This window comes from Eriocheir sinensis, chromosome 18, assembly GCF_024679095.1.
Source record: "Eriocheir sinensis breed Jianghai 21 chromosome 18, ASM2467909v1, whole genome shotgun sequence".
Classification (NCBI taxonomy): Eukaryota; Metazoa; Arthropoda; class Malacostraca; order Decapoda; family Varunidae; genus Eriocheir; species Eriocheir sinensis.
Window position 1 is genome coordinate 19539719 of NC_066526.1, and position 24143 is coordinate 19563861.

The following is a 24143-nucleotide window of genomic DNA, read 5'->3' on the forward strand; positions in this document are numbered from 1 at the left end:
AGATGGAACGTTAAGTGGAGTCGGAGAAAGAGGGAGGAAGAGAATGTGTGGGATAGACGGTGACGTGGGACAGAGAAGTGAATTTGAGTGTAGTGGATACAGGCGGAGTGGATGCAGGTGGAATGGCGAGGTGCTGTGGAGCGGTGGAGCGGTGGGGCGGTGGTTGGAAGGCGCGGTAAGTCGAGATGCAACAGAAAGTCTATTGTTTTCAGCATTCGCAGCGGCACAGACAACGGGGCTCGGGTTGTACAGACGGCAGGGGAGCGATAGCCATTGTGATATTCAATTCTACCTCTGCTCAAGCCTCCAAATATTACCTGCCACACACGGGAAGCCTCGATATTTTACTCTGCGTCAAGATAACTCATACACAAACAATACAACTCAGACTAAAGGCGTGTGAGATGCCTATAAAACCTGGATTTCTTATGGTGTAAAAGGAGGGCCATCAAACTTAAAACGGTTTGACTCTCGCAAGACAAAACAAAACAATGCAACTCAGACTAAGGGCGTGTGGGATGCCTATAAAACCTGGACTTCTTAGCGTGTAAAAAGGAGGGCCATCAAACTAAAAACGGTTCGACTCTCACAAGCCAAAACAAAACTTTTTCCCCCAAACTCCGGCCGTAACCGAGAGCGGCCAGCGAGCTAATTGGTAACGAGACACCTGGGCGGCAGCAACAATACCTGGCCGGCATTGATCAGGTATCACGCCAAGCCTCCCAACAGGATCGACTATTTTCACCGTGCATTTCTTACTCAACTCTGGGAAGCTGCCTCTCGCCCCCCTCACACACACAGACAGACGGAAAGACAAAAACACAGACAAATAAGGACAAAAATAGACAGACAGACAAACACATAAAATCAACACAATATAAGTAATACAAAAGTAGTAACACTTGATATTGGTTCACCGTTGCTGCCGCCGAGACAATGGTGATGCTACAGCCGGTGAATCATGAGTCCTCTGGTTCTGGTTCTTCTGGTTTCATTCTAGTTCTTTCATCTGGTTCTTTCACTGCATCCTCTTGTTTCACTGTTTCGGCCATAATAATATCACGAGGGTCTGCTATGTGGCTAAGTTATGACTGAGGGTTCCTTTTACCTTCCCTCGGCTCAGCGTTGGTAGCAGCATAGTCACTCAGGCCTCGCTGAGAGGACGGGTTGTCACTGTTCCTTCAGCGAACACTGGCGGTGAGCTGTTCTTCATGCCACTGGGTTTATTGACGGACCCACTGTCTCCTGTCCAAGAACAACACAACATTAACTCTAGGGCGCGGCACAATCAATTAGGAACACCTGCCATTACCGCGACACAAAAAAGTAACACGGGACGCGCGTCAACATGTTTTGATGTAAGGGCATTAGAGGCACTGCAACAAAACATTACCTATGCACTGCATATGATTACGTATTATTAATAATACTATGACAGTAATGATACAACAACACCAATAATGATATTAATAATAATAATAATAATAATAATAATAATAATAATAATAATAATAATAATAATAATAATAATAATAATAATTGTATAAATAATTACACCCTCTCACCACTAAAACAACTCCAAAGCCAACGCCACCAACACCACCATCACTACCACCACCAACATTATAATAATAACAACAACAATAATAATAATAATAATAATAATAATAATAATAATAATAATAATAATAATAATAATAATCATAATAATCATAATAATAATAATAATAACAATAATAATAAAAATACTAATAATACTAATAATGTCAATAATAATCCTAATAACATTAATATTAGTATTTTCATCATCATCAATATTATTTAATACAATATTTCTGGTGATATCTTTTTTTATTCCGACTGATTATAATTAATGTACGGTACTCTGGTCTCTTGTTGTGAAAAGTGACGGACAGAACTCATTTGCCAAACTATTTGCGAAGGATATTGTGTCTAAAATACTTCCCATCAAAAATACCAACCCATGAATATGACGCACGCGTCAGAGTCACATGGAATTTCGATTATCCAAATGAATTAATCAGGAAGGCGAGCTCTCGGCGCGGCGAGCAGGCTAATTCAGGGGCACCCACGCACGCACGCACCCTCCCACCCCCTACTCTCTCTCTCTCTCTCTCTCTCTCTCTCTCTCTCTCTCTCTCTTTTCACACACACACACACACACACACACACACACACACACACTCACATACACACACAAGCAAACACATGAAGGCAAACACAAACAAAAGGCTAACTGGGGAGAAATACAGCAACATTACGAAACACACGCGATGGTTCGTGCCGCGGGAAAACATGACCAGCAGAGATTTTTTATTTTATTTCATCAAGTCCAACGAGACGCAAACGCCGTCACAACCACACTTTGCATCCTTGGCTGGGAAACTGTAATTGATAAACCTAATAATCCGGTGTCTGTCAATCACGTTGCTGTCGAAATTATTAGCTGAAAGCTTCTGGGGAATTAAACAAAACCATGATCCTGAATATACTAATACACAGTTCCATCAAATTCAGTTCATCAAATCCAGTTCATGATATGTATGCAAATATATTATACATTCGTTTATTATCCATTGTAAACGAAAAGCAATAAAATAATCAATGTACCCTTGTTGATAAGCTTATCCAGCAACAAACTTGAAACATTTTAACTTATTCACCAGCGTGTTATGGCAAATTTGCATTAGTGCGACAGCGCCGTAACTTTCACTGGCGGAGGCGTTGTCCGGGGGTCTGGAGGAAACTTGTTAACTCTTCTCGTGGACGCCTCGGCCCGGGCAGCGCCGCGATATTCCCGTCCACCTCATTAGCGGCAGTAAACAAGGCGGGCATGGCGCAGCCTCTGCAAAGTTAGATTGCTTGTTAAATAGGTCACTTTTCCTTTCAAATATCACTCAGCCTCGGAGCCGTGTTTGTCACGGGCACACACCAAGTTTGAAGTGGAGGATTCCCAAGGCTCTGCCCCTCACAATGGCAGGCAGAGCGGAGGAGTGCCTTGGTGATGGAAATTTCAAGAATGACGATTCATTTGTAAAAATATAGTGATGTCCACGCTGGTAATCAAGATAAATTTCTCTTCATCCCCCTCCTTCCTCTCGTGCTTTTAACCTCTCCGCTATAGATGCCAAGTTCACCTCTGCTCCGAGATTATAAGTGTTAGATTTATTATTATATTTTTTGTTAAGTTGTGTTAGATTAAATAAGTTATTTTCTCTTCATCCTCGTTTAAAAGTAATAATTGTAGCTGTGTCTTATTAATCAAAGGGTCAGATAATGCAGTTTCAATAGTGTTATGGGTACTGAATGAGTCAGGAGAACAGAAGTAGAAGACCTAAGAAAGTAATTTTTATCTAAAACTGGGAATGGTCAGGACACGGATGTAGAGGCTGAGAAAAGTTATCACCTCTCACCTTTATTTGATCAGTGTGTGTGTGTGTGTGTGTGTGTATGTGTGTGTGTGTGTGTTGGCCGGGTACAGATGCTTGTTTCAACACTTGCAAGGAAAGGGAGAGAAGAAATGAGAAGGAAAGGAGAGAAAGAGGGAGAGAGATCGGAGGGAAGGTATAATTGGCGAGATAAAAGGGAGGGAGGGAAAGGGGAAGGTGAGTTGAGGGAGATAAAAGTGAGGGAAGAAGAGAAAAGAGGAGAAATGTGTGTGTGTGTGTGTGTGTGTGTGTGTGTGATGGGAGAGGAGTTAAATATACGCTGTCATTCCGATTTGATACTTTTTTGCGTTCACATCCTCATTACGAACACACTCTTTTGATGCTGCATGTTATTGTTGTTGATGGTATTATTGTTGATGTTATTACTATCATTTTATGTGCACTGCCATCAACACCATTATTCCTGCATTCCCAACGATATGTTTCGGCCCATTATGCCACTGATTTGACCCCTTTGTGCACGCAGCCTCACTATGGACATACTCTTTTTGTTTTCATGATGCTTGTTGTTATTATTATCATCGGTGCTATCATTATTATTTCTATACTTTTTATTATTTATTACTATTATCATTATCGTTATTGCTGTTATTATATGGTAACTTGTTCTATCGCCGGTGCTGGGATTCGAACCCTTGACATCGGAGACACCTCGGCCACCTGGGAGTTAACATATGTCGGGTCTCTGATGGGTTCAAATCAGGCACAGGTGAGAGAACACAGTATTTATAATAGTAGTAGTAGTAGTAGTAGTAGTAGTAGTAGTAGTTATTGTTGTTGTTGTTGTTGTTGTTGTTGTTGTTGTTGTTGTTGTAGTAGTAGTAGTAGTATGGTAGTAGGGACATCATCAATATTACCATAACTTCTGAATTTCCAACAGTAATTTTCGGCCCACAATAGTCTAACATGTACTCCAGAAAATTACTGCTCGGGACAAGGAATGCGTCGAGTTTCTTTCTTTTCTTTTTTTCTCCTTTTAGTGCTGGCGACACCAGACCCCAGACCACCGTTAACTAGGACACTGCTCAAGGTGACAGTCAACGCAGCTGGGAAGTCAATAACTGTCTCCTCGTTGGGAAGCGAAGACGGAAATAAGGAGCCAATTCCACAGTCCAACACGGTGTCTTTGTAACCCCCTGAACCAAACGAGACAATCCTATACAATCCCATAATGCTAAGGTATTCGATACGACACCAGACACAAAAGAGATTTCCTGTATAGTTTCCTAGAATTTCTTACCACAGACACACACACACACACACACACACACACACACACACACACACACATAAGCGCCGAGGGAAAACGCATGCGAATAAAAAGATAAATAAATAAAAGGATAAACGAAGTGAAAGGTGAAATCTGCGAGCAATGAACTGGCTTAAGCTTTATATAAACTAATGCTCTTATCGCCTAGCCGCTAATGGCAAAAGCAGACCAATACGAAACAAAGGAAATTCAAAGTCTTTGGCATTTGGTTTGGGAGCTTACTAACCCATCATGTCGAACTGTGAAAGTGACCCCGAGTGACCTTGACAAGTGTTCTTCAAAATCTCATCACAACGACCCAATTTTGACCTCTTTCTAGTACCAAGACCTCTGTACCCTATTTCTTCTATGCACACCCACTCATCTATACTCTTTTTTTATATAGGGGCAGTGATAAGTGGGCTTTTTTTCTCTCTTTTTGTTGCCCTTGAGCTGCTTCCTTTGCTGTATAAGGAAAGAGAAAAGAGGAAAGAAACTGTTGCTAATGAAGAGCTAGAGGAAGAATGGAAATGCGATAATATGGGCCTCATGCTCATTAACTCTCACCGAACAGAAAACGGAGTGCCAGCGGCATCTATATAACCCCGTAAGTGGAGGTGAATGCAGGTGACCCACAGAGCCATTAGGTACAAAAGGCACTACCTCTGCCATCGGTAATTATCCCTGAACACCTATCGACATAATTTGCCTCGTAACAGCCAGCTGGGCACCGCGGCCTCGTTACAGCACGTTAATCACTCCGGAAGCCTCATTACCGCCTGACCAATGGCTGGCATAATTTTACCTTCTGAAATGGTGGTGCTTTACGGTCAGCCAGCCAGACGTGAATCCTCTTTTTTAGGAAGTTTGGACACACACACACACACACACACACACACACACACACCATTATCCCACTAGCTAACAAACATCACTCATCTCCTAACCTCACCTTCCTCCCTCTCTCCCCTTCCCTATTTTCATCTTTCCCCCTCCCTCCCCTCCCTTTTTTAAGCAAGTGTAGTTCCCCCCCCCCCCCACACACACACACATAAGCGCCGAGGGAAAACGCACGCGAATAAAAAAAAAAATAAATAAAAGGATAAACGAAGTGAAATGTGAAATCTGCGAGCAATGGATTGGCTTAAGGTTTATATAAACTAATGCTCTTATCGCCTAACCGCTAATGGCAAAAGCAGACCAATACGAAACCAATAAATAAATAAATAAATAAATAAACCCGGAAACTCGTGATAGAGGTGTTTTGGTAAATATATACAAATGATTTTTTTTTTTCAACGTCCTTTCAGTTTTCATCAACAATAATGAACCTCTTCCCTCTCCCTCTCCCTTCTTCTCTTTCTCAATGCAGTTCTCAATTTCCATCGTCTCTTATTGCAATATTTCCTGTTTTACCCAATTTCCTATCCTCTGTTCTCCTATGTTCACGTTTCTTATTTCCTGTTGGCCCCTTGCCTACTGTTCTTCCTGTTCTGTTCTGTTCTGTCGTTTTATGTTTAAGTTTCAAATTCCCTGTTGACCCCTACCTATTATCCTTCCTGTTTTGTTCTGTTTTGTTCTTTTATGTTTCAGTTTCTTATTTCCTGTTGTCCCCTTGCCTACTGTTCTTCCTGTTTTGTTCTGTTTTGTTCTTTCATGTTTACGTTTCTTATTTCCTGTTGCCTCCCCTGACTAATATTCCTGTTCTCTTCTGTTTTGTTGTCTTTTCTGACCCTGAAGGAATGGTTAGCTGGTTTTGTTTGTATATATCCCTTTTTTTAACGACTAAGTTTGTATTAATACTCTGATTTTTATATATTCCAACATCACATAAATCAGTTTCTTAAGAGGCCAGTCACTTCCTGTATATATACTTAGTGAAGGAAGGTTGTATGTCGACTTAACGGAGTGAAAATCCAACACTTCTAGCAAACTTCGCCCCAAAGGTAGAGTTAAGAAGCCAGAATACCCACATAGCTGATAATAAATACTACTACGATATCAAATTTTCAGAAGATAAACTTAACATATCTCTCCTCTCGTATACACTTCAACACCTCAACGTGAATGCGATACACAGCGACACTTTCTGAGGAGTCTCCGATACCGATTACCAGGAAGTGCAATTATGAGCAATGAATAACTGAAACTCAAATCAATCAAGAGGTGAACGCCAAGGAGGAATCGAAGGTGAAAAGTGAGGATAATAATAGTACCAGGAAGTCATTTCATCACATCGCACTTAGCCATTTCTTAGTATCCATTATTTCATATACAAAATTTAAAGGTAGTGGTGGTGGTGGTAGATGTACGATAGTAGTAGTAGTAGTTGTAGTAGTAGTGATAATAATGATGAAAAAAATAACAATAACAATAATGAGGAGATGGAAGAGGAGGAGGAAGAAGAGGAGAAGGAGGAGGAGGAGGAAAAGGAAGAGTTTTGACAAGTTAGACCAATACGAAACCAATAAATAAATAAATAAATAAACAAACCCGGAAACTCGTGATAGAGGTGTTTTGGTAAATATATACAAATGATTTTTTTTTTTTCAACGTCCTATCAGTTTTCATCTACAATAATAAACCTCTTCCCTCTCCCTTCTCCCTCTCCCTTCTTCTCTTTCTCAATGCAGTTCTCAATTTCCATCGTCTCTTATTGCAATATTTCCTGTTTTACCCTATTTCCTATCCTCTGTTCTCCTATGTTCACGTTTCTTATTTCCTGTTGCCCCTTGCCTACTGTTCTTCCTGTTCTGTTCTGTTCTGTCGTTTTATGTTTAAGTTTCAAATTCCCTGTTGCCCCCCTGCCTATTATCCTTCCTGTTCTGTTCTGTTTTGTTCTTTTATGTTTCAGTTTCTTATTTCCTGTTGCCCCTTGCCTACTGCTCTTCCTGTTCTGTTCTGTTCTGTCGTTTTATGTTTAAGTTTCAAATTCCCTGTTGATCCCTTACCTATTATTCTTCCTGTTCTGTTCTGTTTTGTTCTTTTATGTTTCCGTTTCTTATTTCCTGTTGCCCCCCTACCTATTATCCTTCCTGTTCTGTTCTGTTTTGTTTATATATTTCAGTTTCTTATTTCCAGTTGATCCCCTGCCTACTATTTTTCCTGTTTTGTTCTGTTTTGTTCTTTCATGTTTACGTTTCTTATTTCCTGTTGCCTCCCCTGACTAATATTCTTCCTGTTCTCTTCTGTTTTGTTGTCTTTTCTGACCCTGAAGGAATGGTTAGCTGGTTTTGTTTGTATATATCCCCTTTTTTTAACGACTAAGTTTGTATTAATACTCTGATTTTTATATATTCCAACATCACATAAATCAGTTTCTTAAGAGGCCAGTCACTTCCTGTATATAATTAGTGAAGGAAGGTTGTATGTCGACTTAACGGAGTGAAAATCCAACACTTCTAGCAAACTTCGCCCCAAAGGTAGAGTTAAGAAGCCAGAATACCCACATAGCTGATAATAAATACTACTACGTCATCTAAATATTCTGGAGATAGACCTAACATATCTCTCCTCCAGTTTGCACTTCAACATCTCAACGCGAATGCGATATACAGCGACACTTTCTGAGGAGTCTCCGATACCGATTACCAGGAAGTGCAATTATGAGCAATGAATAACTGAAGCTCGAATCAATCCAGAGGTGAACGCCAAGGAGGAATCGAAGGTGAAAAGTGAGGATAATAATAGTACCAGGAAGTCATTTCATCACATCGCACTTAGCCATTTCTTAGTATCCATTATTTCATATACAAAATTTAAAGGTAGTGGTGGTGGTGGTAGATGTACGATAGTAGTAGTAGTAGTTGTAGTAGTAGTGATAATAATGATGAAAGAAATGACAATAACAATAATGAGGAGATGGAAGAGGAGGAGGAAGAAGAGGAGAAGGAGGAGGAGGAGGAAAAGGAAGAGTTTTGACAAGTTGGATAATTTAAACAAAAATAAAAGGAGAACAAGGCGTAAAAAAGCTAAAACGAGAAGAACTGAGAGAGAGAGAGAGAGAGAGAGAGAGAGAGAGAGAGAGAGAGAGAGAGAGAGAGAGAGAGAGAGAGAGAGAGAGAGAGAGAGAGGGGAAATGGAGACGGAATAAAGAGGAGGAGGAGGAGGAGGAGGAGGAGGAGGAGGAGGAGGGCACAAGTTGGACCATAACACAGCATAACGTGACCACAAAGAAGGGAGAGGAAGGCGAGAGGACGAGGCACACACGGAAATTTCCACACTCCTTCGCGCTCTCCCTCCTCCTCCTCCTCCTCCTTTATACAGTTCTCCATTTCCATTCTCTCCCTACGTAATTACAATGTTCCCTGTTTCTCCTATTTCCTATTTTCTGTTCTGCTCTGTTTTGTTTCCTATTTCTTCTTTCCCTTCTACCTATTCTTCTTTATCATTCATTAAACCACCTCCATCTTTTTTTTTCCTCTCTCTCTCTCTCTCTCTCTCTCTCTCTCTCTCTCTCTCTCTCTAGTGACTTACCCCCATTTATCTCTTTTTACTAATCATCCTTTTCCTCCAAGACTCTATTCTTCCCTCCCTTACCTTTCTATTCTCTCATTCTCTCCATATACGGCTTAGTTCGCGTTTATCTTCTCCCGAGTGGATTATTTTTTATCCTTTTTGTTATTCTCCATGATAGGATAATAACAATAATGAAAAGTTTAGTTAGTAATAATAATAATAATAATAATAATAATAATAATAATAATAATAATAATAATAATAATAATAATAATAATAATAATAATAATAATAATAATAATAATGGTAGAACACAAAAAAGAAGAAGAAGAAGAAGAAGAAGAAGAAGAAGAAGAAGAAGAAGAAGAAGAAGAAGAAGAAGAAGAAGAAGAAGAAGAAAAGGAGAAGAAGAAGAAGAAAAAGCTAAGACATAGACGAGGAGGAGGAAAATGAAGGAAAAAAAATCAAGGAAAAATAATTATTGTGGGAAGAAGAGGAGGAGGAGGAGGAGGAGGAGAAAGTTACGATGGAGGATGTCGAGTTGGAGAAAACGAAGAAAAAAGCATATGACAGCAAGACAAAAGAGGAGGAGGAGGAGGAGGAGTAGGAGGAGGAGGAGTAGGAGGAGGAGGAGGAGGAGGAGGAGAAGCAAGATGGCTGAAGTGTAACACTAACACCATTGACTTGTTTTCCTCACGGCTTATCAGTCACCTCCCATCGCACGGCCGAAATGGCATAATGTGCACACCCATAGCCCACAGGAAGGCGGGGCACGGTGACCAAAGCAGGGAAGAGGCGCGGCGACCCCCCTTGCCCCTCACCCGTGCCCCCTGCCCCCGGTGACGGCGCACACCCACCTAAACTGACCTCTACTGACTGATGGTGGAGGAAAAATATTCGCCTGCACTTTATTTTGAGCCACGGGCGGTTGAAATTTGTTGTGGATGCGATTTAATATCAAATATATTTATACTTCAGGATTTTTTCCCCTCAGGATGGGTCCCCTGGACATTTATAAATGCAATATTAAAATATTTAAAGGCGTAGTGCGGGGGACACCCCAGGAAGGTTTGGGCCAATATTCATTCGTCATTGCCAACATGACATCACTATTTGTACTTGATTTTATGGCCAGTAGTGGTTGACGGATAGGCAAGTACGCGGCTCCTCCGCCTGCCTGACGATCAGCGCTAAGAGCCCCGCGACAGGCCCTTAAAGTGCGGTGAGTACATTATTCTACACGGAAAATTAACTTCGAAAATATATTTACAAAACCTACTACGAAAAGTAAACACACACACACACACACACACACACACACACACACACACACACACAGCTGCGGAAACAGACACACATGTAGCTGGGTGTAAAAGCCTCAGCGCGGAGACACGGGAAGGGAAAAACAGTGACTAGTGCGGCGGCGGGGAGCGTCCAGCGGCGTCCAAGTGTCCGGGATGGGGCAAAGTGGCCCCCTGCAGCGTGCACCCCGCCCCCCCTCCCAAAGTGGTCCCTCTCCTCGCCTCCCTCACCACTCACACCACTCAGCGACCCACAGCGTCCTGACCCCCCCCCCCCTCCACCTCGTCGCCGTGACCCGCGCCCCCCCCACCTTCACCTTGTCGCACACCTTCCCTGTGTTTGCTTGCCCAGCTGAAAATCGAAAAATATATCCTCGGAATTCTGTGACCCGAGGGAGCAGGTTTTTGCAAATGCAGGAGAGAGGAAAAGATAGAGACAGACAGGCAGACAACTATCAGTGGAGGACATCTGAAGAACGACCACTAAACTATTCACCGAGAGATTAATACGGCGACGGATGGACTTAGGGAACATTACAGGCAGATAAGAATGACGAGAAGCAAGATAACGCCCTGCACTCACGAACACTTAGCAAACACTGACCGGGACCTCCAGAAACACGCTACTTACATACAAATTACACAAGTTGTTCCTTACTAAACTGTCACGTTAGTATCTTTTTATCTTACTTCAGAAAACGGTAACCTGGAACAATTTTTTTTTCCAGTGCATAAGACCAGACGTAGTAGTAGTAGTAGCAGTAGTAGTAGTAGTAGTAGTAGTAGTAGTAGTAGTAGTAGTAGTAGTAGTAGTAATGAAAATAATAATAATAACGTACCCTCAAGTCCATTATAATTTCGTCCACCCGGTCCATTTCGTTTCACCTGTACCTGGAGAACACCTTAGTTACACACACACACACACACACACACACACACACACACACACACACACACGAACACGTCACTGACTCGAACACAAGCGAAGGAACACACAGGAAACACCCGAAAAATCCAAAATCAACACAAAAAGAATGTTTGTCAGGATCCCACGCCGTCATTTCCTCTCCCAACGAAAATGGAAAAGAAGATGGAGGAGGAGGAGGAGGAGGAGGAGGAGACAAAGAAAAAGAAGAAGGAGAAGAAGAAGAAGAAGAAGAAAAAAAAATGAAGAAGAGGAAGAAGAAGAAGAAGAAGAAGAAGAAGAAGAAGAAGAAGAAGAAGAAAGCTAAAGAGAATTGAAAATGCAGCTTAAAATAAAAAAAGAGAGAGAAAATGACAAAGAAAAAAGAAATAGGGAGGAAAAAAACTAGGAGAGAAAGAGAGAGACAGACAGACAGACAGCAACCGATCCTCCGTCTTTTATTTACACGAATCAGCGAATTGGCTCAGTCTGTCCCTAAAGCGATTATTACTCTCTATTATAATTACTTACCGGGAGTTCTTTCTTTGTTATTTTGAAAAAGTAATACAGCCACTGAATCCCGAAATGGCCTTCCGCTTAATTAAATGTACCTGCAGCGTTAAAACTCATCTCACTCTTACTTTCTTTTTTTATTTTATTTATTCCCATAAGAGTAATACAAGCGAAAAGTGAGTTCATCCTTTTTTTCGGGAGCAACGCGCGGGTCAGGCCACTCACTAATATTAAACACTACACACACACACACACACACACACACACACACACACACTGACCTTCGCTTCATACGCTTTGTTTTTAGACTAGAAGCCAAACACCTTATTTTTTTCATCTGTTATATCAAGAGTGTAACACCTCATCTCTCTGCTCATCTCTCACTCACTCACTCTCTCTTTTTCTCTTTCTTTTTTTCTCACTCGCTCTTTCTTTTGTTCACTCACTTTATTTTTTTCTCCTTTCTTTCTTCCTTTCTTTCTCCGTTCCTTTCTTCATTCAATCATTTCCTTGTTCCTTCCTTCCTTAATTCCTCCCTTCCTTCCTTCCTTTCTCTTTCTTTATTCCTTTCTTTCTTTACTTATTTATTACTTCTCTCAAACACACACACACACACACACACACACACACACCTCAGCTTACTATATATACCTAACTTTTTGCCCCCGGCCAGCACTACCACCACCACCACCGCGAGTGTTTGACAAATCATATACACCTATACACGTTTTTTGCAACACATAATAATTCACGGACAACTGAAACTGAAAGCGTTAATATAGTTAACCGATAAAACGGGAGAGCGAAATGTATATCGAATTTATGCGTATACAGACATGCAGAATTGTGAATCAAACAACCGACGGTCACAAAAATTGGAGTGTGCTGCTACATGGCTTTATCTAACGCGTTTTATATATATTTTTTCATTCCCTCGCCTCTCACAGATGGCAATTACTGACGTTTAGAAGAAATATATTAAAAAAGGAGAGGGCACAAAAATATCTAGTAGCTACTAAAATATAGATTAAAGATGAAATTATACAGACAGAGATACAGAACAAATATATATAAAATTTAGTGACAGATTTAAATAAGAATATGGAAAGGAGAAGTATTAAAAAAAGGAGAGTGAACGAAATATTAATTGGAACTAAAATTCAAGATAAAAAGCAAAAAGATAGATGGAAAAAATAAAGTAAAAGCTAAATAATAAATAAGGAGAAGAGAATTAAGAAGACAGGAACAAAAATAAAAAATAAAAGAAATATTAAGAAAGAGGGGTACAAAAAATGACTACTAAAATCATGGAAAAAAAAAGGAAAGAAAAATATGAAAAAATACAGAAAATATAAAGAAAAATACAGATACGAAAATCAAGAGCAGTTGAAAGAAAATGACAAATACGAGAAAAGATAAAAATACGAACAATTACAGGAAAGGAAAAGGAGTAAGTACAGAAAAGCTACACAAGAACAAAATACATGAAAGAAATAGATGAAAAATATAGAGAAAACAACGGCGAAGTAATAATAAAAAAAGAACAAAATAAAGAAAAGAAAAAGCAAAAAATTATGAGGAATACAATAGATAAGAAAACGAAGAACAGGCAGAAAAGAACAAGTAGAACAAACAAACAAACAAACAAACAGAAAATGAGGACAGAAGACAAAAAAAGGCATAATAAAACAATAAAATAACAAATAATACAATTCCTTCATTTACTGTGACGATATTTTTCCGGCATTTTTTGTTTCATTATATTAATACTATTTTAACGACTCGAGCGCCGTTTTCTTTCCACCTGTTACTTTTTTTCAGCGGTAACCTCCTCGTTTTGATAATGTGCACACACACACTATTGGTCGCCTTCGTCTTTTGCGTCACGATCCGATTACGTGCTCTAGGGGGCGTTTTGACTCGGGTCTCAAAAATTCTGACCCTCGGCCATCAGCACAATTACTCTTTCATGCCGGCAAGCAGCGTTCACAAAAGACTGTAAGATTAAAAAAACACAACTCCGGGAACAACGAGAGAAAAAACAAATGCTCGGTAAACAGTTCGTTCAGCGTAAAACGTTTTGTTAGCGGCTTGCACCACTAACAATAGCAAAGTCCAAAGAAATGTCGTTAACGAGATGTAATAAAAAGTGCATTTTGAGTAACAATTATCGTAAAAACAAGGAAAATAAAAGCAATAATACCTTTCATGGTAATAATTCCAAATACAGAAAGAAAAATATCAGGGAAAGAAAAGTTAATGACTCTTAAAAGGAATCATATTTTGACGAACAATTATATTAAGAAAAATAAAATAATACCATGAAAATACTCCCCGTTAGAGAAAGAAAAATATCAGACAAGAAAAAGTCATTAATAAGACGTAAAAAGATGCTTACTATTTAGAGGTACAATTATAGTAAGAAAAGCAAAATAAGAGTAATAAAACCATGAAAATGCTCCCACTTACAGAAAAAAAAATATCATTACTTTCTGTTCCCCTACCAGCACTGAAGCCACTGAGAAGCCATTGAAAAAAAAAAAAAAGGAAAGTTGGAAAGTTTCGTTTAGTCGGCGCAACATCTGTGGTCATATAGCTACCGGAGGGAGACAGAAGGGGAAGGAATTATAGGAAAAGGAAATGAAAAGAAAATCAGACTGACAAAATGAATTCCAGACTAGCAGTAACTGATATAAAAGCACCCAAGAGGACGCCGCTTAGCAGATGGTGTGATGAAATTAAGCAGCTTACGGAACGCTTCAAGGTTGTTAAATAAAAAATCGGGGTTTATTTATTTATATCGGATTTTTTTTTTTTTTTTTTCAATCGGATCTTTTCAATATTTTTTGCTAATGAATATATATACGCAAGCACGCAGCCTTGTACCCCGGAACATAGCTTTCGCATACGTCAAAAGCAGGCATCAGGGATTGACTTGGTAATAATATTTGACAGGTAAGGAGAGGGTGCATAGAGGGACGAAAGGGAAGGAGAATGCGGAAAAGAAGAGAGGGAAGGAGAATGAAGAAAGGAAGAGAGAGAAAGAAGAGTGAGGAAAGGAAGACAGGGAAGGAGAATGAAGAAAAGAAGAGATAAAGAAAAGTGAGGAAAGGAAGAAAGGGAAGGAGAATGAAGAAAAGAAGAGATAAAGAAAGGTGAGGAAAGGAAGAAAGGGAAGGAGAGAGAGTTAAGTAATAAGAGTATTAAAAGACAATGGAATGGATGGAGAAAGAGAAATGAGAGAGGGAAAGAAAGGAGGAGAAACAAAGATCGGAGAAAGAAAAGGGCAGGTGAGAAAAAGCGAATAAGGGAGAAAAAAAAATAAGGAGGCAAGATTTAGTTTTCCTTAACCAAGTCAAATTATCAGCCCTGTTCCTTGACCCCAGTAATGACAAGGGAGAATCGATACCACCCTCCCAAACACACACACACACACACACACACACACACACACGAGAGAGAGAGAGAGAGAGAGAGAGAGAGAGAGAGAGAGAGAGCCCTGTAATGAAGGCCTTTCCGCCGACGCCGCCACACACACACTCATTAACAAACTTTATGCTGGCTTCGTGAATGACTTAGTGCTAATTGATTTGAAACGCTCATTAATATTGCATCCGTTTCCGAATTTACACAGTCAGTCCTGTTGGCCCGACATGCCTCTCGTCTTAATGACACTAATTACCACTCGCTTTTAATGCAGGTATGCAGACTCTGGCGGGTCGCTTTACCTGTCCAGTACTTTATTTAACCTGTAATGAGCTGCGTGTGGATTTGAGGGATGGCCAAGGTGGATTTTGGTGGTGTGGAGGCGGTGGAGGGTACGGCAGGTGGGCAGGTGGAGCGTCTCAGCCCAGGAGGAGGGTGGGGGGAAGGGGGAAGTGGAGGCAGCAAGGTGGGTCTGTGAGTTGGGGACCGTAGGGGGATGTGGAGGTAAGGATGGTCCGCAGGGCACGAGAGGCCAGTACTCCCAGCGATACCTCCTCCTCCTCCTCCTCCTCCTCCCAGACACAAGCTTCATCAACAACCGCCAGTCTCTCTAGCAACTCTTCTCTTCTTTTATTAACTTATTCCCTCCCTCTCTCTCCCTCTCTCTCCTTTATTATTATCATCATTATTATTATTATTATTATTATTATTATTATTATTATTATTATAGCGTGTATCTTTTTTTTATTTCTCCCTCTCGTGTTCTTTTAATGATGTAAGGTTTCTCATTGCATTTACATTTCCTTTCTTTCCTTAATGATTCTTTTTCCTCCTCCTCCTCCTCCTCCTCCTCCTCCTCCGTCTCATCTTCCAACCACTTTTTTTTTTGTTTTCTCCTCCTCATTATGTGCCTTGTTCTCCTCATGCTGTATTTTCATTTCCAGATACTTAACATTTATCGTTGCTATCTACATCCGCCTTTTCCCTCCTCCTCCTCCTCCTCCTCCTCCTTCACCTTTTCCTCCTCCTCCTCTTATTCCCCCTTCTCCCGCTCTCACAAGTATAGCATCGCGCACATCTGATAAGCAAATACTCCGCTAATACCCAAATAACTAATCACAGCGATCCAATTAACAAAACATAGGATACCGCATCTATAGACACGTGAATATTTATGTTTGCTATTACGAGAGCCTTTCCCTTCATGCACCAACGAGAACCAGGGGGGGGGGGGGGGGGAGAGAGAGAGAGAGAGAGAGAGAGAGAGAGAGAGAGAGAGAGAGAGAGAGAGAGAGAGAGAGAGAGAGAGAGAGAGATTCCTGATGTGAATTCACGCAAACTTGTCGTGTCATTGCATCTTACGCGAGGTTTGGAGGGAATGACACCCTTACAAAGACGAACGAGGAGGAGGAGGAGGAGGAGGAGGAGGAGGAGGAGGAGAAGTTGATGGAGATAACTCAGGAAGGCGAAAAATCTGTCGAGTTATGAATAATGTTACTCTATTTATTCTCTCTCTCTCTCTCTCTCTCTCTCCACATAGTTTTCATCCCCACTTTCTTCTTCTCATTCCTCAAATCTTTTTCCTCCTCCCTTCCCTCTCCCTTCGTCTTCCCTTCAGCCATGTGCTTCATCTCCATCCGCAAGAGAATTTCGGGAGGAAGATGAATTTCAGGGAGGCGAGATGAGATGCCTAACCTTTCATATCCTCACGGCCGAAGGTAACGGATTTAAGCGCTGCAGCAATGAGCATTAACCTGTACGATCTTCTGCTGTACAATTTACCTTCAGCATCTCCTTTCTTGATCATCTTTCTTTAATATTCTTCCTAAGTCACAGCCTCTTCTCGTTTTGGTAGTCTTTCTTCCACTATTTGTTTCATTAATCGAACTTCTGGTAAATTTTCCAAACAATACATTATATTTTCTCTCTCTCAGCTAACCTCACCTTCTTTTCCTTTCCTTCTTCCTCTCCTATGCACTCTTCCTTTCTTGATTGCTTTCGTAAGTCTCCCTTTTCGCAACGTCTCATCTTATCAATCCTTTTTCCTTTATTTCCTTCATCAAACGAACTTATGGCAAATTTTTCTGACAGTTTCTATATTTTTTTCTTCCCCTCTCTTATGCACACTTCCTTTCTTGATTGCTTTCGTGAGTCTACCTTTTCGCATCGTCTCACCTTATCAGTCCTTTTTTCCTTTATTTCCTTCAACAAACGAACTTATGGCAATTTTTCATAACAGTTCCCATATTTTTTTCTTCCCTTCTCTCTAAGCTAACGTCACCCTCTTTTCATTCACTTCCTCCTCTCCTCCTATACAATCTTCCTCTCTTAATTTTCTTTTTAAGTCCTCCCTCACCCTCTTTTCATTCACTTCCTCCTCTCCTCCTATACAATCTTCCTCTCTTAATTTTCTTTTTAAGTCCTCCCTTCGTAGTCTCTCCTCGTCTCCTTAGTCCTTCTTCCCTTAGTCGCTTTGCCATACGGACTTCTGATATTTTTTTTCCTAACAGTTCACATATTTCTTTTTATCCTTCTCTCTATTCTAACCTCAAGCTCTTTTTTTCACTTCCTCGTTCCTCTACGCGCACAACCATTCATTACATCTCATTTTCCTCGCACACTTTTCTTCTTCTCTTTTATTTCCGTTGTTTGTGGCATCTCGACAGAACGAATACACGAGTGACTTCCCTAAAAACGCGAGAAAAAGGAAAATGAAAAACAGAAATTCATGCACGCGAGAGAAGAGAAAAGCACCGCCGAAACAACACCACCACCTCCGCCACAATGGGGAGAATGATCGAGGTGGAAAAATATAAATGCCCCGAGACTCATCCATATGCATGAACGCAGACGCTGAATAAGGAACGACATTTAGCAGCAGCGACGTTTAGGAGTGTGCACGCAGACGATTGAAAAAAAAAAAAGAAGAAGAAAAAAAAGAAGAGTTCCTGGCCGTGTTTATTTATTACCGATATACATCATTTACAATTCCTTCGTGTCCTCCCCCCTCATCTTCCTTCCTGCCTTTCTTCCTCCTCCTCCTCCTCCTCCTCCTTCTCCTACTCTCCCTCTTCTTCCACCTTTTCCCATTTATCACCCGGCCGTCGCGAAGGTGTTGATTAATTGTCTACTTTGAGATTGCTTGATTAATCATTCCCCTTTAATTATGCAGGTAACGAAGACGCGCTTTGGACTCGAAATGACTGCCGGACTTTAACAAATAGCTGCCATTTATTCCACTCCCTTTGTCTCAGGCGCCTCCTTCATCACACACACACGCGGATTATGCTTCTCGCGCCCTCTGATTCTCGGGCCCGCTGCCTACCCTTATCTTCGCCTCCTAATGACGTCAGCCCCAACTAAGCCGGACTGTGATTACCGATGTTATCACCGTATGGGCGGCCGGGAGCTACCTGGCTGATGGGACGAGGCGAGGTGATGGTTGGGGGGAAGGAGGGTGGTGGTGAAGAGGGTACGCGATAAAAAATGCAAAAACAACCATTATTATCATCACCTCCATTGTTGCCATTAACACTACCATTACACAAACAATGGCGACAAAAATGGTGGTGGTGGTGGTGGTGGTCAAGGGTGGTGGTGGTGGTGGTCAAGGGTGGTGGTGGTGGTGGTGGTGGTTGTAGCTGTTGTTGTTGTAATAATGATGAAACTAACACTGCTACCACTACTACTACTACTACTACTACTACTACTACGTACTACTACTACTACTTAACAATAAAAACCATAATAGCAATAATAATAATAATAATAATAATAATAATAATAATAATAATAATAATAATAGTAATAACAAATGGCCTGACTTTATCTCCGGAGCTTATCTCTCTAACAAATAGCCATGCCTTACACCCAGCATTTAAATCAATGCAGGCAAACTCGTTACCACTTCAATATCTATCCCTCCTCCTCCTCCTCCTCCTGCTCCTCCTCTACCAGTATATTTTCCTCCTCCTCCTTCTCCTTTCTCCTCCTCCTCCTTCGCTTCATCCTCTCTCGCCTATTCACATTTATCTCTCCTTGTGTATTTATATTTCTCTCTGTTCATCGAGCGACGCAAGACCTTTCTGCGCGCCTTATAAGTCGCTCTATTGTCACTGATCCCCGAGAGCCAATGGCGTGGCTGCGGGGGGTGAGGTAGTCCAGCGGGGCCTCTGTCACCCCCTCAAGAGGTCAATGGATGGTCCCCGGCGAGTCGCAGATCACTGTACTATGCCAGGGGTCAAACGCTGCTTAGGGGAGGGCTGCCCACTGTGCCAAGAAGGACCCGAGACACTGGATGGCGCTGCGGTGTTCCCCGAGGCTTGCAACGGGTCATGAATCATCTTGAGGTCACGGAAGGTCACAGCGTAATGTCAATCGAGTCATAATTAAGTAAAGCACTTGTCGGTGCTGCCCGCCGTACATGGGGCGACATGTGGACGGGAAGAAGCAAAGGACAAGTCACATAATTGGAACCTGCTGCTGCAGGTAACAGAGATACACCCACCGCGTGTGTCTGGGCGGGGGTGCGTGATGCGGCCACACACTGCAGGCGGACAAACTTGCGACAGGAACCTTGATACAGCGTGGGAAGTGAGCTCAGGCAAACCTTGACCTCCAGGTGAAGGACGCAGGTATTCTCAGCCGGCAATAAATGCTTAAATAAAGAAAAACGTTGTTTGCTAATATCATTTGCTTAAAAGTTTAGCACGACTGTGTTTGAGCGATGTCCAGCAACTGTGGGCAGCCTGAAGCCGCGGCGACCTTACTATACGCAATACTCTACGATGGCCGATGTGTTACGATACGGGCGCCTCACGACACCAGACACCTTTGCGATAGCACGGTGCCGGGCTGGGATGGCGGAAGGTCAGCGTGGCGGGCACCAGGAGGTCAAGCAGGGTCGAGGCGGGCCTCTCGCCGCCCCGTAACGAATCTTGTAATGAAGGGGACGTGACGGTTCCCCACTGGCCATCGCTCAATACCCCAGACTTTCGTCCCGCACTACAAACAAGTGATGCCCGGGCCGCCAGGGTCCTGCCGTGGCCCCGCCGGACTAACCTCGGCTCAGAGCGGAATCACTCCGTCGGTGCATTTCAGTCACTTATTCTGTGTCCAAAGCGTGATATTTGAATTTGGTCGATAAGCCGTGAAGCGAGCGAACGCTGGTGTTTATTTTTTTCCCTTCCAGACGAACGCTTCAGCGGGAGACGCCAAGCGATGCAGGGGCGGGGAAATTTCAGCTGCCAGGCCCTAAACCCGCCCGTGCGTCGCGTGCACGCAAGGTTCATCCATGGACACGGCGAGGCTGGCGATGCGCCCCTCCGCCCGCCTCATAAGGCCACAGGTGCGAGGATGCCACAAAATTACAAGAAGGATAAATATAAACACCTTGAAAAATGAGTTAATGTGACTGGGATTTCTTAAAGACATTACTTCAAAGTTGATTAAGATAAAGTTTCCCGGACCCTCGGGACGCCCGCGGCCCCCGCCCCTGCCGCCTCAGCCGCCGCGGGGTCGCCGCGCCGCAGCTGCGTCTCGTCGCAGATTCTTGCCTCCAAAATTGATTTGCAACAATAATTCGTCACGCCGCAACGCAAATGCCATTGGCAGTAATCGTGCGATTATTATTGTGTTACGAGGTCGATACATATATTGGATTATTTTGTTAATCTCCCGCCAGAGTGACGGCAACTCGGCGGCGAGCACGACGCTTGGGCAGTGCGGCGAGGCCGGGGGCGCCGACGCGAGGAGGAGGAAAAAGTGTGAGGAGACGCGCTTGAAGCATTAAATAATAAATGCAGCTCTACCAATATAATACAGGAACACACACACACACACACACACACACACACACACACACACACACAATTCCCGCCTTCCACCCTCATCGCCATTACTTAGCAACTTCAATTCCTTTCCCATTCTTCGCCTCCAGCCATTCCATTCCCATGACGCAATGAAACGCAATAAGACTCATGCCCATTATCTTCATCTTAATAAACAAACCGAACTTGCATTATATCAATCACTCCGTGACTTGCAAAAAAAAATAGTAAAAATCGAACAACGATTTTTTAATTTTATCATAGAATATATATATATATATATATATATATATATATATATATATATATATATATATATATATATATATATATATGAGAGAGAGAGAGAGAGAGAGAGAGAGAGAGAGAGAGAGAGAGAGAGAGAGAGAGAGAGAGAGAGAGAGAGAGAGAGAGAGAGAGAGAGAGAGAGAGAGAGAGAGAGAGAGAGAGAGAGAGAATTCTTTGTGGCAGGAGTACCTATAAAATATTCCTGAAGTCTTTATTTACCCAATATTCTAGATTGACGACCAGGGGCGTATTTAGGACCTTGAAACATTGAGGCTTAGCCCAGCTCAAAGTGCTGGGTGGTTGGAGGCGAGAGAAGCGCGGAGTTTTTAGGGTGATTCTGAGGCCTCTCTGACATACAACAGGGCCAATTTATGTGTTATTGTATTTAGCAGCAACACTGAAAATATGGCAAGTGTATCATAATAAAACTTTCAAGGTCATTATCAAACTTTGGTAAAGCATAAGCACATTTTAGCGCTTAAGACTGATGTATCATACATATAAATGTACTGTACAGACAACTTCAAAAGGCACTAAAAACTGACGAAAAGCAATTGGCCGTTTTTACAATGTACTATAGTAAAATATGAACATCTGAATAAGTGAGCATCAAGTAATTAGCAATCAGAAACTACGATTTTGCAGAAATTCATCTAGTTTTTTTTTTATTTAATTTATTATCTTACCAAGGAGATTGAAAACTACAACTCAGCACTCTTACACTTAACTGTTTTGTTTGTTTTTGTCCGGAAAAAAAAATGTCCGTGCCTGGAAATTAGACCGCCAACAAGTTCAATATAATACCCCCTTTTTTAATAGGAAAATTAAGCAATTCATTTTGTGAATAATATTAATATTAATGGTAGCCACAACTTATGTCTGAAGAAAAAATAACTGTTCACACTCCAGCGGCAACGGAACGATCGATTTATTTATTTGCTCTACTCACCTAGAAAAAGAAGAAAAAAACTTTCAGACTTTAATCTTATAATAGACGTATTGTTTACCCCGTTGTCATAGCCTATGTCATCATATCACAATAATAAATAATGTGGCCTGTCAGGTTTCATATCCTGCAGCCTACTACTCTACTACTACATTTTATAAATTTAGATGCTGGTTTTTACTCCTGCCATGTCATCAGTTCCTGCAGGCTGCAAGTTTATTTAATACAGGGTTAAATACATCTTAAAAGCTTATTTTACTGTTATGCTTTTAACTTTTTTTTGTATCAACGATGTACGATCTCGCGACTGGCGAGTGTCCGTGACTACGTGATGATAGGAACGTGAACCGGATCTTATGATCCACCAAGTCTGGACCATGGGGTCTGTGTGGTCTGATTTTCTATGTAAATCTATGTAAATCTATCTATGAGATTATGAAATCTAATTTCTAGTACTAATAGCTTAACAAGAATGAACATTTTTTTATTGGCCTGGCTGGGTCTTTTCTTAAAAAAAATAAACCCATTGAGATCCGGGGCTATTCATAAAACATTCGGGGCTATAGCCCCGAAAGCCCAGGGCTAACTACGCCACTGCTCACGACTATCGGGATTAGGAAGGGAATATTGAAGAGAGACCCCTTAAGATGTCTCTTCTCATTTTCTCCCAAACAGCACAGCATCGTTTTCTGTCTGTCTACAAGGCACAACATAGCTATTTCGTTTGCCCCGCTTGTAAGCCACTCTGTCTTGTAAGCTTGTAAGTCACTCTGTTAGTCTCTGTTACGTTGGCCCTTAATCCTATGATGGGTAAGAACCGGTTCCCCGGGGCACAGGGCCAGTGTGACATCCAGGTACCCACAGTTTACCTTATCAAGGTTTCCTCAGGTGCTCATTCATCTACTCTGAATGGGAGGATGAACAGCTGAGTGAACTGCATGCATGCCGACTGCCTGAATGGGGATTCGAACCCGGGCTCGCGAATTTGTAACTTTTTTTTGTTACAGTCACGTTAACCACCGCACCACGGAGGCGGAGTTAAAAATGCTTCCTTCCTATATGACTACAACTCCTCGTTCTTGACTGGGACAACAGCATGCTTACGGAACACTTACACTGAATGGATGCAGCAAACCTGCTGCTACTGCTACTGTACGACTCGTTCCATCTTCTATCGATATTTTCATGATCAATGCTATTCTGAACTTGATAACTGCATCTCTCCACCCATCCCGCGGCCCTGCAGAGCAAGACTTTTTATTCAAGCTCATCCCTATTCTATCCAAATCCCTTCGCGAATCAACCAGCATGTTAGTTCTTACATTACTTTCGGTGGTAAACTCAGGAACAGCCTTCCTTTGTCTGTAATTCCTATTGCCTATATAAGAACATAAGAGCATAACGTAAGGAGTCTGCAAGAGACCGGTTGGCCTATACAAGGCAGCTCCTGTACATGGCCCCCAAGCCTGTTCCATTCGTCCACCACTCTATTGGTGAACCAATTCTTGCCTGTGTCTTTGTTAAATCTGAATTTGTCTAACTTAAAACCATTGCTACGCGTCCTACCCGGCTCTTTTACTATCAAAATCTTATTGACATCCCCTTTATTAAATCCCTTCATCCATTTATAGACTTCGATCAAGTCTCCTCGCAACCTTCGCCTTTCTAGCGAGTGTAGATTTGACTGCTTCAGCCTGTCTTCATAAGGCAAGTTTCTCACCCCCTGAATCATCTTTGTCATCCTCCTCTGTACAAATTCT

The 24143-nt window shown here is 41.8% G+C and overlaps 1 long non-coding RNA gene across 1 annotated transcript in view; it reads right to left on the bottom strand.

The window, feature by feature from the left end:
- Positions 1-852: 852 nt before the first annotated feature.
- LOC127000415 (uncharacterized) overlaps positions 853-24143 on the bottom strand; it is a 30842-nt gene continuing 7551 nt past the window's right edge. Inside the window, exon 2 of the long non-coding RNA XR_007754027.1 lies at positions 853-1245. This is a non-coding gene — a long non-coding RNA (uncharacterized LOC127000415). The remainder of the gene's footprint in view (positions 1246-24143) is intronic.